The following is an 18,167-nucleotide window of genomic DNA, read 5'->3' on the forward strand; positions in this document are numbered from 1 at the left end:
GCAGCGAAGCCAGCTGGCAGGGTAACGGAGAGCCAACGGCCCAGCTGGCCCATCTGCTCCTCACTGCCAGCTGCATGCCTGTGGGAGGCGGGCCGGCAGCCCATCCGAGTGGCCGAGGTGCCAGCCACCGGGCGCTCCAGGCCAGCTGGCAGGCTGGCAGGACTGGCCAGCATACCCATCTGCCCACCGGCGCCAGATGAACGTGCAGGGGAACTGTGCCCGGGGACCTCAGGGTGCCAGCCTACCTCAAGTTCCAAGGCATCGGAGGCCCCAGTTCTCCTCTTCCCTCTCTCTCAACCCTCAAGAGCCCTGAGATGTTACTAACAAAGACCCAGACGAAGGCATGGGGAATCCCAGGGTGGGGAAAGGAAGGGTTAGGGATGCAGGACTCCAGGACAGTGAATTTACAGGCCGCCAGGAGCACAGGTGATTAAGAGCACAGACTCTAGGGCCAGATTGCCCGGGTCCATATTCCAACTCTGACACTAAGTAGCTGCATGATAAGGGCAGGCCTCTTAATTGCTTGTAGCCTCAGTTTTCTTGTATGTAAAATGGGAAGGTAGCACCTGCTGCATTGGGCTAAATTGAGGAAGAAATAGAATGTGGTAAACACTCTGGGAGGCCAAGGAGGACAGATCACCTAGGGTTAGGAGTTTGAGACCATCCTGACCAACATGGAGAAACCCTGTCTCTGCTAAAAATACAAAATTGGCCAGGAATGGTGGTGGGCGTGTGTAATCTCAGCTACTTGGGAGGCTGAGGCAGGAGAAACGCTTGAACCTGGGAGGTGGAGGTTGTGGAGAGCTGAGATTGCGCCACTGCACTCCAGCCTGAGCAACAAGAGCACAACTCCTTCTCAAAAAAAAAAAAAAAAGAATGTGGTTAACACTCAACACATGTTACTTATTATCAATCACATTATTAGAATCAGATTCAAGGAGTGCTTTAAGCTCAAGTGTGCCTCAGACATCATCGGGTCCAATTTCATCATTTTAAAGTGGGGGAATTAAGGCCCAGAGAAGAGAAGGGCCATACTCAAGGTCACAATCACACAAGGAGTCGTTTGGGGTACAGAGGCTAGATTCCAGGTCTCCTGTCACTCTCCTCAGTCTGTTGCCATGGAATGCTCCCCCGAAATAGAAAAGGTGATAGAGAAATAGGGAGGAAGCTTCCTGTCCTGCCCCGATGCATCTAAATGCCTCAGGTGCACAGCTGCCATGCTCCATGGGTAGCCCTCAGAATGCACTGCCTGATATGTGAGTGTGGGTGTTTCTTTCTGAGTGTTAACATCTATTCTTGTATATCTACTGTGTGAGTGTAAATGTTTGGTACTGCCAAACAGATCCAAATCTCAAGTGCAGAGACCATGTTTTATCGGGAACATTACCCCTACCCACAAGTCACCCCTCTGGAATTCTCAGATATCATATCCAGAAAGCCCTGACATCCTTGAGCCCCTGTGCTTAGCACAATGCCTGGAATGTAGCTGGAGCTTTATAAACCCGTGTTAAATGAATGCATGAATAAATGCATGAAAGAGCCTGGTGCAGCTCCTTTGATTGGATGAACCACGACTTTTACTGTCCACCCAGCAACCGATAAGAGTGAGGATCCTAATGTTTTAAATCCTTTATGCTAATCAGCAGCCTTTGGATCTCTCTTAGAGCCTAGCTGCTCTTGGTTTGCACACATTACTAACAAAGGTGTTTAGCTGACCTTCCCGTCTACAAATTGAATTCAACAAATAGGGAGAAGGAAAAGCTTCAGGTAATAAAGGCCAATGAAGGTGGCTGCTGGTGTCTTCGCGGGCATCAGAAATAGGTAGGATTATTTGAAAATAGCCTTACTGATCAGAAAAACTGAGCCATCTAGGGCCATTCTGTGAAGGGGCAAAGGGGAACATCCCTTTGCATGGTACAGAGCCTTTCATCTCTCACTGGAAAAGAAATGATGCTCATAATGATAGATCTGAGAGTTGGTTCAAGGGCCCCTGTCCAAACTATCAAAGAGCATAGTGCATTTTGCAGAGATTTTCATCCCAAACATAATTTTTAAGATGGTAATTAGAGGCGATCTTCCATCAACCCGAAAGCTTGGCTCTCTCAAATGACTAAGTCAGGGGAGGTTATATGCTGCAGGATCCACTGCTCTTTGTGTGGCTGGAGATGACAATTAGAGAACTGAGGGGAAGCACAGGGAGGTGGAAGGTGGAGACAGGGATCATTCGGGATTGCCCTGCATTCTGGACATGAATGTGATCTCCCCTTAGCCACATATGTATAGAAAGGGCAGTTTTCAAAATTATTTCGCATCCATTATACATCACCTCATTTATTGGAATTCTTGTCTACCAAAGAGGAAACACATGCACATATGCACACACACAGATGTGCACACGTACATGAAGACACACACCCATGCACAAGTACGTGCAGACACTGACACACAGAGTAAGCCCCATCCTAAAATACCCAAGAAGCAATAAATGAAAAAAAATCTCTTCGCAGAAAAGTACACAGTGCACACACTCAAACATGCACGTACAAATACACACACAGACATGCATAGAGATACACACAGCCTCATGCAATTACATGCAATTACACACAATTACACACAATTACATGCAAAGATGCACACATGCACACGTGCATGTACATAAACACACAGGCGTGCACACATATCACCTCAGAACAGTGAGCCTGGAAGATTTTTTTTTCACTGTATTGGATTGGTGAAATGTTTTTTGAGATGGAGTTTCGCTCTTGTTGCCCAGGCTGGAGTGCAGAGTGCAATGGCGTGATCTCGGCTCACTGCAACTTCTGCCTCCTGGGTTCAAGAGATTCTCCTGCCTCAGCCTCCTGAGTAACTGGGATTACAGGCGCTGGTCACCACGCCTGGCTAATTTTTTGTGTTTTTAGTACAGACAGGTTTCACCATGTTGGTCAGACTGGTCTCAAATTCCTGACGTCAGGTGATCCACCCACTTCTGCCTCCCAAAGTGTTGGGATTACAGGTGTGAGCCACTGCTCCTGGTCCAGGATCATGACTATGAGGAGGGGATGATGATACTGTAACTGCTGCCATTCTGAGGGGGACCTCATATGTTTGAGATATTGTGCCTGGCATTTGACGCTCCGCTTACCACCCTCTACATCTTTTTCTTTCCCCCCACTCTTCCTTCTTTTTTTCTTTCTCTACCTTTTTACTTTTTCCTCTTTCACGAATAGTTCCACGAGTATTTTCTCATTGTAAAACATCAACATTATACTGACAAAACAAATCTTCCACTTTTATATTTTCTACCTTCATAACCACTCAATTTCTGAGCAATAATGGCTGTGATCAATTTCAAGTGGAACCTGCATCCCCCAATTTGACACGCAGTTCTGTAGTACATACGGAAAAGCCCCGAGTGTCTGTCAATAGGATACAGGTTATGCACACTCCGAAATGCCCGTACAATAGCTGAAAATAACCAAAGCCAATTTTTGGAATAATATTAGTCAGCATCTACTGAGCCTTAACTGGGAGTTGGCACTCTCCCTGCAGTCCATCATTTAATCTTTTCAGAGACACCTACCCACGATTAATATTCCCATTTAACAGATGTGAACACCAAGGAGAGGTGGGATTGGGACATTAGGACATTTGTCACGCTCGGACACTAAAATTGGAATGATCCAGAGAAGATTAGCATGGTCCCTTTTCAAGGATGACATGCAAATTTTTGAAAGATGTTAGGATATTTGTCTAGCCAGCGTGTTGCAGACCCGAGATTTAGACCACATGATCTGTCTCTAAAGCCTGCATTCTTAAGACTCACATTAAGATGACCAAGAAGCAATCAGTGAAAAAAAAATCCCTTTGCAGAAAAAGGTGTACAGTATGATCCCATTCATATAGAAACTGAACACATATACGTGGGTGCATATATGACTGTATGGCTTTTTATAATTCTTGCAACATCCCAGTGTGCTTTTAACAAATGACTGGCGCAGCACAGAGGTGAACAGACTTTCTAAGGCCATGGAGCTGGGTGCAAGTTCACCTCTGTCCGACTACACAGCTTGTGCTGTATTCACAATACTTTCCTTCCTATGATAACACAGTGAACTGTGCTTGGGGGTGGGTGAATTGGGAGAGGATTGTTTTTTAAAGGGTTTGTCCTCAAAAGCATCTTTTGAGGAGAATACCTGTCTCTCAACTGTGTCCCTCACTGTGTCATGCCTCTAGAAGGGCATGTGTAGCCCCATGAGGTCAAAGAAGAAAAAACTCTGGGCTGCATAAAGTGTAAGACCATCCCAGAGGGAGGACCCCTCCAGTGCTGATGATTGAAAGATACCTCCAATGCCCCCATTATGGAGAGACATTGTTTACTGGCTTCTTGGTTTGGCACTGCAAAGTCTCTTAAATAATCTTAGTAAGTTTCAAATGCACCATGAGACTGAGGAAAGTTCTTCAGCTGGAGCCCTGGAGACTTGGGTCGCAATCCTATCTCTGCCCCTTGCTTACTGTCTGTCCTTTTCCTACTCTGTTTTCCAACTCTGCCTCTGCTCACTGGGGCAGGGGTTTGGATTTTGGGAGTGGACTTGGAGAGCCAGTGGAAAAAACACCAGGGTTAGCCTTCAAAACTCAGCCTTGTGTCTTACGAAATTCATGACTTGAAGCAACACACTTGATATCCTGGACCGTCACTTTCCTCATCCATGAACTAGAAATGATTATTTGATGCATATCTGTCTCATGGGCAGTTGCTATTTATGAGTTCTTGGTGGTGTTCTAGGCAGAGGCGATTGCAAGTGCAAAGACCCTGTGGCACCATGCTTGATGCTCTCTGACTGCCATCTCAGAGAGGAAGGCACCAGCTGTGGGCCGCCTCGCATTGATCACGCCATCTATGAGGGTCAAGAGGACCAGCGTGGTCAAGTAACTGGCTTGAGGTTGCGGAGCTCTCCAATGACAAAGCAAGGGCTGGAACCAGACAGGACTAGAGTGAGACACGTGTTGGGCACAAAACTTAAGGGGCGCCAAAAAGTTCAGCAGTCAAGATAAAAACATGTTAATAAAACATTATTTAAAAAATGAAAGTTAATGCAAAGAAATCCCTGATGAGCAGAAGATCAACATTTTAAACCGTTACAGGATGAATATTACTGATTTCTCCTTTTGCCTCAGGCTCCAAAATGGTTCTACATAAAACTTTATTTAGAATGTTTAGACTTTATCATAAACTTTTTTTCATTAAACTTGATTTTTTAAAAGACTGCATGAAAATGTTTATTTTGGCTACTGAGGTTTTTGGTGCCCCCCAAGTTTCATGCCACTCATCTTACCCTGGTCTGGGCCCTACAGGTCTGCCAACGAGGATGCCTTGTTCCTTCCCTGCATCTCCTCTCTCATTCATTCATTCATTCATTCATTCACTTATTTGGTCATTCAGAAAGTATTTTGGGAAGTCAGTGATTCCAGGAACTGGGAAAATATCAGTGTCTTAGTCTCACACTGCTAATAAAGACATACCCAAGACAGGGTAATTTTTAAAGCAAAGAGGTTTAATTGACTCACAGTTTCTTCCACATGTCTGGGGAGACCTCACAATCACAGTGGAAGGCAAAGGAGAAGCAAAGTCACATCTTACATGGGAGGACGCAAGAGAGCTTGTGCAGGGGAACTCCCATTCATAAAACCATCAGATCTCATGAGACTTAGTCACTATCACAAAAACAGTATGGGGGAAGTCACCCCTACAATTCAATTATGTCCCCCTGGCCCCGTCCTTGACACGTGGAGATTATTAGAATGCAAGGTGAGATTTGGGTGGAGACACAGCCAAACCCCATCAGTCAGTGAACAGGATAGTCATCGTGTCGGCTCTCCTGAAACTCACAGTCTAGTCGGCGAGACAGATAGGACTCAAATAATCACATAAACCAACGTAAAAGTAAAAATGTGGAAATAGAACAAAGGGGCAGTTATGGGGGCATTGACCAAGAATGGCAGTCAGGGAAGGCTTCCCTGAGGAGGTGGTGTTTGAGTGAGAAGGAATTAACCAGCTGGGGATGAATTGAAGGTATGTGGCTGAGGACGTTCCAGGCAGAGGAACATTCTTGTCCTGTGCCAGGATCGAGATGATGGAGAGTTCTAGAAACACAAAAGAAGCCAGTGCAGCTGGCATGCTGAGAGCCAGGAAGAGTGGGGTTCAAGACAGGGACGGAGAAGGGCACGGCGCCTGTAGACACAGTGGGGAAGGATTTGATCTCTGGCCCAAGGACAATAAGGAGCTGTGGGAGGGTTTTGAGCTGATGAGTGACGTGATCAGGTTTGCTCTTTGGAGTGATGCCCCTGGCTGCCGGGTAGAGGTAGGTTGGCCCTGTGGATAGATCCCACACTCCCTAGGTTTCTAGTCCAGCTTCCCCCTTGCTTGTGGCGTGACGGTGGGCAAGTTACACAGCACTTGCTCTCTCTGTGAAGCACCTGCTTTCCAGTTCACTCATCTGTAAAATGGGTTACCGGCCTCTTGAAGTTGTTTAAAAGATTAAATGAGATATGCATTGATCTCCTAGAATAAGCCTGGCATAGAGTAAGCATTCTATAAATGTTGTCACGATTATTATTAAAGATGACAGATTTGGGGGCAAAATAGAAGACAGGGAGAGATCAGCTCCTGCCCTCAGCCCCTGGGGTGGCTCAGTCCATCTTCTCTGCCTGAAGCTCGCTGCTCCCCTCATTAGAAAGTGGCTGTTCTTTCGGCTGTGTGCTCTCTGGAGGAGAGGGCATGGTGGAGGCTGCAGGAATGCTGTGAAGGTCTTAAAAGAAATTATAGCCTGCATAAAAATATTCACTCCAGTGGAAGGCCTTAAACCATTCCCTTGGGCATTGAACAGTGACTGAGAGTATATTACTGTGCACTTAAGGCAACTGCAGCCACCCAAGGTCAGAGAGAACGGAAGGGAAGCACTTAAGCATGGAAGGGCCCCTAAATAGGAGCATCCTTCCCGGAGCTGTCCCTTTCCCCCACCTGCCAAACGTCTCATCACTCCCCTCCTTACCAACAACCCCAAGAAAAAGAACAGGCACTGAGATTCCTTAGGGAGGTAGGGGAAGGAGAGAGGAAAGAGGATGGGCCCGGGCTGGGAACAAGAGAGTGTCCCAATTTTAGGGTGCGGTAGCTCATGCCTATAATCCCAGCACTTTGGGAGGCTGAGATGGGTGGATCACATGAGGCCAAGAGTTCTAGACCAGCCTGGGCAACATGGCGAAACTGCATCTCTGCTAAAAATATGAACATTAATGGGGCACGGTGGTGCACGTCTGTAATCCCAGCTGCTTGGGAGGCTTAGGCAAGAGGCTTGCTTGAACTCAGGAAGCGGAGGTTGCAGTGAGCTGACATTGCACCACTGAACTCCAGCCTGGGCGGCAGAGTGAGACTCCATCTCAAAAACAAACAAACACAGAGTATCCCAGTCTTAGTCGTGACCTAGGGAGAGTTACTTAAAACTTCAGACCTCAGAAGTATCATCTGTAAAACGAGAGCCAAGCCACCTGCTTAGCTGTAATTTCAGCTAGAACTGAATGAAGAACTCCAGACTGGAATGCCACATAGAAAGGGCTCGAAAATGATTCTTTCTCCTTGTTGCTTTGATTTTCTTCCCAAGAAATTCTTTTTTCTCTCCCAAACTCTAGGTGACTTTACTTCTTGGCAAGTTTCATAAGCTCTGCAAGCCTGTTTGCTCATCTTAAAAGCGGGGATAGTAACCATAAGGGCTTACTGGTGGAGTGTGGGGATTAATGAGTCTCAAAATGACTGAGAGCAGGGAGACTGCTTCTCACCTGTCTTGATGGGTTTTGTGTTTTCATGGTATGAAGGTGGTAGTAGGTAGACGCCTTCTTCACCCGATTTCTTCTGTGCAGTGTTTTCTGCTCACAGTCTCAGCAGTGTGGAATCACAGGTAATCATAGGTAATTCATGGATCTTAGGAGGTCCATGAATCAGTCCTCTGCAGTCATACACACAAACTCATCGTGTCCTTAGATGGGGCGAGGGACAGGTCCCCGGCCTTCCAAAGAACTAAGGGGCATAGTGTCACAGGGAAAGGTGCTCTGGGCCGGGACTCAGAATCCACATATGGGCTTTCACTGGCCAGGGGCCAGACTCTTTAGCTAGCTTTTCTGGCCTCATTTTTGTCACTGAGAAACAATGGGGTAAGCAAGGGGAAAGAATGGGATGCGCTTCATGGGGTTATTGTGAGAGTCAAGCAGGATAATGCCTCTGAAACCCTTAGCACATAGAAGGAACACGAAATCTATTAGCTAGTTTTCCTCCCTCCTTGGGACAGAGCTACATTTTCAGCAGTATGCATCACACTTTCACTTGCTCTCTGACCAGTATAAAAATTAAAAGATATATATGTACACACACACACACACACACACACACACACACACATTCATCAGGAGAGACTAAATAAAAAAAAAAAAAACTAGGTTCATGACCCATCACTACCAAGGAATATTTTTTGGTGAATGTGGGGACAAAAAGCAGCATTCTGCGGTTCAATAGGTAAGCCTTGCGCTGATGAAAGTAAGCGGGTGTCTTTCTCACCGGGTAGGTTGGACCCTTAGAATGAGATGTACACTGGAAAGCAACAAGAAGAACTTAGATATTCAGTATTTTTTCTCCCAACCTATGTGGCGGTGAATGCTCTGGATGGGGCCTCTCTCTGGACTAAGCCCCTAGGGCAAGCTATTTTGGGGCAGGGAATTAAAAACTGTTAGCCAATCTCTAGGAGCTCCTCACTCGTGAAAGTTGATGCCTCTATTTAGCTGTTTCATTTCCCCTTTTTTTCAATAACTCCTCTACATAACTCTTCTTCATTCTTGTCTGTGGCTGTCTTGATGCGGTTTACAATCACAATTTTATTGACCTTGTTTTCCTGTTACAAAATCACTACGTGTTTGCGATTTGTTTCACGGTATGTCTCAAGAAGTGGCTTCCATCCCCTCTGGGACAGGCACGTCACCACGCACCACGGGGCAGGCCAATCTGCAGGAGGAACTTGTAGTCCAGGAGGCTCCTGGCTCTCCTCCCGCCCCGCTGCCCGCCCCTTAGTGATTAGCTGGAATCCAAGACAGCAGTACAAGAAGTGTCGTTGGTGGGAGTGATGGAGTGCCCGCTGAGTGGGCCGCAGATAAGCACCGTGATTCCGGAGGACGCTTCATCATTTCGCCGTAAGAACATGTTAACGGGTGATTGTTTGAATGTCTCCAGCTAATAGGATATTATTCATAACACTCTGGCTAGTTGGAATGGAAGATGATAAGAAATTAAATCCTTAATGGCTTTCTTTAAGGGAGGACTTTTCCCAGGGGAACCAGGAACCCTGGGAAATCGCTCCATGTGCCCTGGCAATATCAATACGGAGAGAGCCTCCAAGGGTTACACAAAGGGTAAAAGAAAGAGAACAAAAAGCAGTTGACATTCACTGGGTCCCTACTATGTGCCAAGTACGTAGACGTTTTACAGACATCACGTTACTTCGTTCCTGTTGTGACTCTGTTGTGACGAGGCACTATTAAGCTCATTTCAGAACTGTGAAAACTGAGGTACACAGAGGTGAATTGACTTGGCCAAGGTCTCATTTCTGGTACTGGAGTCAGGAGTTATATTCTAAAGCAGTCTTCTTTTCATGAAATGAATTATGGATAGGGGAGCTGTCTGGAAGAAGGAGCCCTTGCATGCGATTTGAAAGGTGGAGAAGCCGTATTAGCTCAGAGGTAGCTGCAAGCAGGTGCGTGGTACCAGCAGACAGAAAGCGAGGGTTCTGCAGGTGACTTCTATTGACTCCTGGGAGTCATCTACTTCCTGGATGCCTGCGGTCAACATTACCCATGAATATTCCCTGTGATTCCTGTGCTTCTGGATTTCCTGGAAGCTTTTCTGAGCTTTGCTCTCCCTGTCTTTTCAACAAGTAAGGAAGCTTCTAACTCCATGTATTAAATCCCTTCCTGCTTGAAATACTGAGAACAATGTCTGAACCCTGCTTGCAAAGTACCCTGGTGAGCATTACAACACATGCATGGTGCACACATGCACACACACACACACACTTAACTCACAAAGATACATTCCCAAGAATAGAATTGCAGGTCACACGTGTTGGGGACGTAAGATATCACAATGGTAACAATAACAATGTGTGTTTTTTTTCCAACATGGAAACCATTTCTGGAACAATTTCTAGAAGCCTGGGAAGAAAGAACCACACTACCTTTTGCCAACAACTGCTTTTCCCACGTAATGAAATCCTCCTTCTAGATAAACAGGTCAGAACTGGTGGTGAAATTCCTCCACAAGCAAGATCCACTTTCAATGGTAACTCACCATAGCAACTGGCTGCGAATATTTAAAAGCGAATGAGATTTTTGTTGTTTGTTTTTGTGTTTGTAGGGTACAAAATATCCAATATGTTCCCAGCCTCTCCACTCTTCTTCCTTCAGGTCTCATCAGCTCCCACAGTGAAAGTCAGCTTGGTTTTCCATTTGCAAAGTTCACAATTCACCCAGCCATGAGCTGTGCCTTTAACCACTGGTAAATTGTTTCCTGACAGCCCTTGCTACAATTTTCTCCCCTGACATTTGATTTACATATGATCTTTAAGCACTGCCATGGCGGTAATAGCGATTTGGTTAATATTCCAAGCGCTCCCCCATGCCCCACACCTTGCAGGGACATTTCATTGCTGCAGCGTGGCAAAACGCATGTACCAAATAAATGTATTGCTAATGAAATAAACGGATTATGGGGAAGAATCAATTGCCCTGCTGCCGGGATGAGGCACCAGGAGTTAATTTTGTCTGGATCTGCAAGGGTAGCTGTTAATAGAATAGGCTTTTTACCTAATTGGAGGGAAAGTAAATGAAGTACAGTAATATTCCATGATGCATTGGACGAATTTACTTCATTTTCTCTTAGTCTTGCTTGATGAGTGTTTACAGCACAATAGAATTTATGGTCTCTCTCCTCTCCCCATTTTTCTTTCCTTTCTCTTTTTCATTCTTTCTTTTCCTTCCCTTTACATCTCATTTTCTTTCCTTTCTTCTTCCCTTCTTTCCTGTTGTCCTTCTTTCTGTTCATTCATCCTCATCTGTCCATCCATCCATCCATCCATCCACTCACCCATCTATCCATCCATCCATCCATCTATCCATCCATCCATCCATCCATCCATCCATCCATCCATCCATCCATCCATTTCTTCATCCAGCTAATAAATCAGGGTCTCAAATACAAATGTCTCCAGGTAACAGTAATATGAATGAGAAAATCTTGGTGAATCCTGTGACAAAATGGAGCCATCACTGTCCTTCTCCTCCTCCTCATCGACATCAATATATCTGTCATTTATTGAATTTGTCCATTCATCTTCCATTCTTTCAACATTTACTGAAGCCTTACTAGGTTAGTTAAGGCCTGATTGGCTTCTGTGAATATGATCAAACAGTGTTGCTGAAAAGCTCCTTTATACCAGTCTGTGTATCTGGCTAATGCCTAGCCTCTCACCCAGGGCTTTTTCTCTATCTTCTCCTGATGAATACATTGAAATTCTTTTGCAAAAAAATGTACTCGCTAAGGACTGGAACCAATAGGTGTCGGGTGAGGGGTGGTCAGATCAGTGGTATCAGGAGTAGGAGACATCACTAAAAGTCTTAAAGAGAAGGGTCTAGGCACATTCAAGGTTTTCAGTTTTTTCCTAGTGCAAGGTCATGCATAGGAGATCAGACACCAGTGGAAGGAAGAGAACACGGCTTACCGAATGGTAAGGTCATGAGTCAGGGGCCAAGGCCTAGGACAACACCAGGGACAGTCTCAATGCCTTTAATCTGGGCAAATCTGACCTTGTAAAACAACTTCTAAAATCCTCTTTCCAGTAGCAATAATCCTAAATGGCATTTACTGAACACCTACTGTATAGCAGATACTGTTATTTCCATATATTATATCATTGAATCCCACTGTGAGCTTTCAAGAGGGGAATCACGTTATCCAGCTATGGATGAGCAAAGAGACTCAGACTCAAAGAACATCATGCCATGTTATGCAAGGTCACATGACTGATAAGAGGCAGGATTAGGATTGGAGCCCGGGATTTAGAGCCCACCGTTATCCCCAAAATGGAGCACATCAAAATCCCTTGGGGGCTCTTCCAGCCCATTGATTCTTAGTGAGTAAGATCCCCAGGTGATCCTGATGCAGGTGTTTTGCAGACCACACTTTGACAAACTCCACCTGAACCTTGCTGAGTCATGTTCGGGGGGACTTTCTTCTTTTTATTTTTGCAGCATCTCTTGGTGGCTCATTGTCATGAGGAATGTGACAGTGCTCAGAGAAGAATCGATGTGGGGCTGGGGGACTGCCCAGGTAGCTGTTACTTACATATGAACTTTTTGTTTGCAAAAGGTTTCAGGTTTTATCTTCAAGGGCATGACTTCATCTACTATAAAAGTGGGACAGACTGGAGTCTGTTCCTGAAGACCAAATCTCTGCACAGGTCCAGAACCCAGATTTTGATTTCTAGCTAAGTGCTCTGTCCAGAGTGAGTCATTTCCTGAGAGCCCGCTATGTGGCAGATACTTTGCTGGACACTGGAGAAGCAGAAATAAATCCACCAAGATCTTAACCTTCAGGAGCTCAATGTCAAAACCACATTCACCTCTCTGTTCTGCATCTGTTGGGCTGGGACCCTATAAAGCATTTATCATCTCGTTCAACTGTCTCCTCTTTCCCCCTTCTCTTACTGCAGACTTCCGCTTGTGTAAACTTTGCGGAGAATTTGAGCAGAAATAGTAAATAATGAAGCTCCAGAGGGTTGCACTAATTTCTCAGACATTTAATCAATACGGAGCTGCCCTGTTCATTACAGCTGTCAAAAATATGCAAAATCATCCATCTGGTCCTCTCAGGTACAAAGCTCTGAGCTGGAGTCACCAGTTGCCTGCTTAATTACCACGCCCCATTTTCCCTCATTCTGAGGCCTCTCCATTAACCATGAGCTACCAGCTCAAGTATAAAGGCAAACAATAAATATTTGAAATGGCATTGCCCAGTCTGGGGTCTTTAACGGTGGTTGAGTTGGGTTTCTGGATGAGGAATACAGGTGGAGTTTCGTGGAAGAGCAGCCTCCCCCAGCTTCTCCCCTGCACCACGGCTTTGCCCAGTCTGCAACCTCCTTCCTTCTGAGGCCCCTCCCTGGCCCTCAAATATTTAGACCTATTAAAAACCATTGGGGGGAAAAATGATCTATACAAAAGCTTTGCATAAAAAAGTGATCAATGCAAATTCCTCTGAGGAAATTGCTTCAACAGATGGAAACGGCCCATTTGCAACAAATGCCGCTGGCTGTGCAGATGGTAATTATGGGATGTATGTAAACATGCAAGCTCTGGCAAGCAGAGCAAACTGCACTGCTGAACTTAGCCTGCATCAGGGCCGCCTGCCCTGGCACTGTCCCTGCCCTGACTGGCCCATAGGCCAGAGGTTCAAAAAGATGGATTGTGATTTGGAATTCCAGGACCTATTAGCCTCTATTTAATTATAGGTCTTTCTGAGAAGTTCCCTGTGAGGCAAACCATACATTCTCTAATCTCTGGGTGGGCCAAGGCTATGGCATGGCCCCTTGGAAGAAAGAAATCAACAGGTATTGAGCTCTCACTATATGCAGGGCACTGTGCTGTTAATCTTGAATGCATTATTTTATTTAATCTTCATAAAGACTCTGGGAGGTTAGTTTTATTATATCATCATGATCACCACCATTTTTCAAATAAGCAAATGATGGCTTGGAGAGATGAAATGATTATTTTCAAGATCACCAAGTTAGGAAGGAAGGGGGCCAAGATGTATCAGTTAGCTGTTGCTGAGTAACAAGCAACCCCAAAGTTCCGTGGCTTTGAATAACAAGCATTTGTTATTGCCTGCAAGTCTACAGGTCAGCTAGGTAGTTTTTGTAGTCTGAGCTAAACTCAGCTAATCATGACTGGGCTTATTCATGCAAAAAGATGGGCTTGCTAAGTTTGGTGATTGGCTGACTATTGGACTGGGAGGCTGGAGGTGTAGGGCCATGTGTCTCTTATCCTCTAGCAGATCATGGTAGATGAGCAAATTCCAAGAGAAATAGCAGAAACTCACAAGGTCTTTTTGGACTCAGGCTCAGGAAAGGCACAGGATCCCCTGCATACATTCTATGGGTAAAATAAGTGACACAGCCAATCCAAATTGAAGAGGTGGAGACAGACACAGCCATCCAATGGAGGGAACTGAAAAGGCACCTTACAAATGGCAAGGACACAGAAAGGCTGGGAAAACTTGGGCCTGTTTTGCAAACAAATAAATCACATAGGACTGGAACTTAGAGTCCTCTGGCTCTAAGTTATAATGTTCCAAGGCCAGCCATGATGGGCCATCATCCTAGAGATAAGTTGGCCCTTCTTTTCCATCTCACTCTGGCTCGTTCTTGTCTGCAGATTAATCTTGGCTCATCTCTTCTTTCTCTCAGTGATTCTCACTCCCACTCACCATCTCCCTTTCTTGGACATCTGAATTAGATGGCATTTTGAGCAGGAAGGGAAGAGTTGGCCCATTTGAGCTCTGTTTCTATCTCCATCAAAAATACCCTTTTGGGTCTCAGGCAATCCCTCACCCTCCCTGAGCCTCAGTGTTGCCATCTGTACAATATATAAGATGGAGAAGATTCTATCTGAGGTTCCTTTCAGGCAAATTCTTTATGATTCTATGAGTAGTCAGTGATTCCCTGGCCCTAGTGGTCTAGCTCACTCCTGTACCTGTCCTGAAATTACCCCTGTCCTAGCCTCTACTTCAGGGAAAATATCTGGGCTCCAGAAAGTGTATATTGGATAGCATATGTGTATAAAGCTTTATCACTGAGAGTCAATATAGTGTCATGGACTTCAGTTCCGGAATGAGATAGGCTTTGGTTCTCAGGCAAGCTTATTCAGGCAATCTGCTGGCTACGTGGCTTTGGGTAAATCACTCGTCTTCTCCTCCATCGGGCCAGCCTGGGCTTGTTCTCATGGTCTGTGGTCCATGGTACATGCAGTCTCTCTCTAGAGTCCAAGAGAAAGAAGAATTGCATGAGGCCCTTTGTGATACCGACTTGGAAATAGCACAGTATCTCTGCTCCCATATTCTCTGAGCTTCTGTTTTTTTCATCTGCTCATAAGGTCACTGTTGATTAACTAGCACATAGTAGAGGCTTAACAAATATTAGTTACTACACTTAATCCTTATTCATGTCATAGAACTCTCTTTTCTAGACATTATCTCATTAAAGCCCATGATACAAGACAGGTGGATATTTTTATAGATTTATTTCACTTATGGATGAAAAAATGGAGACCCTAAGATAGGATGTAACTGGTTCAAGACAACACAGAATGTCAGCAGCAAAGCTGGGGTTGGCCTCTTGACCTACAGTCTGGCGCTTGTTTCGTGGTAACTCATCAGAGCTGTCCTTCTCTTTCCCACTTACTGTTCTGGTGTCCAGTGTACTCAGCTTCAGCTTACCATAGGAATGGAGCGGGGAGCTTTGGGAGTGGAAGGGCTGAAAGGGAGGAAGTACAGTCAGGAAGAAGCAATGAGTTTGGGCTCGGGTGATATATACACTTGGGTTTGCACCCCAGATCTACCGTTATCTGACTCAGTGACTTCACCTCTCTGAGCCTCAGTTTCTTTGTGGGACCACTGCCAGGATTAAATGAGATAAAGCTCATATAGGGGATAACACATGGTAGGTACTTAATACATTGTAGTTCCCATTTTTTCTAGCAACAGTTGCCAAAATACTGTGTTGTGGGGGGATGGTGGGGGGAGCTTCAGGAGAACGTGTGGCACAAGCTTTCAAGCTTTAAGGTGTATCTAATCTTTCAGTAAAATGTATATCCCAGAGTCCTGCCACTGGAGTCTGATTCCAGAGGTCTGGGGCCTGCATGTCTGAGTAAGTGGTCTTTAGGCCACAGCTGCAGAATCATTGGCTCAGACACCAAGTTTCTAAACACTTTAGAGTTTTATGCAATCCTTCAGGTACCTATTGAGAGCTTCTCACATCCATGATTTTACTCCCAATCACTTCCAACATTTCCTCTCACCACATGGCCTTTGTATTTGCTGCTCCGTCTGCCAGGGAGGCCCTCCCTTCCCCCTCTTCCTCTAGTCCTCATCTCTTCTCAGCCCTAGACCTCAAAGATGCTGATCCCAATCTCTCAGACCAGGCCAACTTCTGCAGCTCCCTCTTAACCTCTCTCCACAGTGGGAATATGATATATATAGTTATCCACTGCATAACAGAATGGTGGCCAACAATGGACCACATGTATGACTGTGGTCCCATAAGATTATAATGGAGCATATATAGAAACCCGATGAATAGCATTTGATATTGACATTGCAGATCAAGTAGGGAAAATGATTGGCATTTAGGAATGGCGCTGAAACGTTTGGTTTCCCATATAAACAAAAATATTAGGTTGGTGTAAAAGTAATCATGATTTTTTGCCATTGCTTTAAAGGCAAAACCACAATTACTTTTGCACCAACCTAATATGTAAATAAAAATATGCAAAGATATCAATACCATCTAGGTTTGTGTAAGTAGGCCATGATGTTTGCACGATGATGAAATCACTTGATGACACATTTCTCAAAACATATCCCCGTTGTTAAATGATGCACGACTGTATTTATATATTGTTTGATGAAGGTTTGTCTTCCTGCTCTGGAGTGTAATCCTTGTGAGGGCAGGAAGTCCATCTGTTTTGTTCAACTCTGTATCTAGTCTCCTGTGATTGTTGAATAAATGACTGAGCAAAGCAATGAATAGTCAAGGATGCTCAAGAACTCCTGAAATCCATTCACAGACCCCAAGTTAAACTTCAGTTAGCGGTATCACCCACTTCTCTCTGCCCCTTTAAGCTCTTCGTGTTTGCTAATATGAATGGGTGGGAGAAAACACAGCTAATCTCTCTCATTATTAGTGACCAGATTAAGGAGAAGCTTTGGAAGTACCTAGGAGTACATGTAGACTTTTCTAACTAGTAGGTGCTTCCGGGTGGAGCTGGCTCTCTCATAAGGTAGTGGTCTCACTACCACTGTGTCTTTGCTTGTTGTGGGTGTGAGTCCTGGATCCCACTCCTGGAAATGCCAATTGCGCTTCAGGATTTGGTCTCAGAGCACCCAGAATCTTCAGGACCTGTCTGTGACATGAGTTTTATAACTTGCCTTGCAATATTCTCCTTAATGATGTTGATGGCAATGTTTCACGTTGAGCAAACATTGAATCATTTCATTCACTCGTTCAACAAGCATATTCTCCTCTGTGCCGATCACAGGAGATACATACGGATAAATAAGACAGGGTTCCACTCCTCCCAGGTTGCAGACTGCAGAGGGTCACAGTCATGTAAACAACCAACGAAAATTCAGTGTGATTAATTCCAGGATTTTCGTAGAACCCAGAGTCATGAAGCTACAGAGAAGGCACTGAACACTTTAAAGGGATTAGGGAGGACTGCCTGGAGGAGGTATGACTTTAGCTGCACCTTGAAGGAGAGTAGAAGTTTTAGCTAAGCCAACCTGAGGTGGGAAACTGGGAAACAGCATTCCAGGTGGAGCAAACAGTCAAAGCACAACCATAAAGGCGGTAAAGGGCATCCGGGTTCCAGGAACTGAAAGGCATCAGTAAAAATGTGGGGGGATGTGTGACTTTGAGGGCTCCTTTGGGCAGCCATAGTGGAGACAGCATGCAGGGGTCAGGAGAGAGAGAAAAACCAGTTAGGACAGAGACTGAGACAGAGGCAGGTGGTGGCAGTGAGGCTTAGAGAACCAGCCAGACCTAGGGAATGTTACGGAGGGTGATTCCATGGGGTTGGCTTCTTACAGGAAGCAGGTGAGACAGAAGAAGGAGATTGTCCAAGTTTCTGGTTTGAGAGTGGTTCCCTTTCTTGAGAAGATAAATGCACTTGGGGAGGGATGACAGGTTGTCATTGCAGGCTCTGGGATTGGCATGTAGTTAGCATTTAGGATATGTTGAATGAACAAACGTATCCTTTTGGATACGTATCCTTTGTGGATCCATGCAAAGCAGTCTTCAGGA

The 18,167-nt window shown here is 45.2% G+C and overlaps 1 non-coding gene across 1 annotated transcript; it reads left to right on the plus strand.

Moving 5' to 3' along the window:
* Window positions 1-3,645: 3,645 nt before the first annotated feature.
* Window positions 3,646-3,750, plus strand: LOC135271372 (U6 spliceosomal RNA). The gene has a single exon (XR_010339470.1). It is a non-coding gene; the product is annotated as a U6 spliceosomal RNA (small nuclear RNA).
* Window positions 3,751-18,167: the final 14,417 nt, after the last annotated feature.

This window comes from Aotus nancymaae, unplaced genomic scaffold, assembly GCF_030222135.1.
Source record: "Aotus nancymaae isolate 86718 unplaced genomic scaffold, 86718_ANA_hifiasm-v0.15.2.pri h1tg000076l, whole genome shotgun sequence".
Classification (NCBI taxonomy): domain Eukaryota; kingdom Metazoa; phylum Chordata; class Mammalia; order Primates; family Aotidae; genus Aotus; species Aotus nancymaae.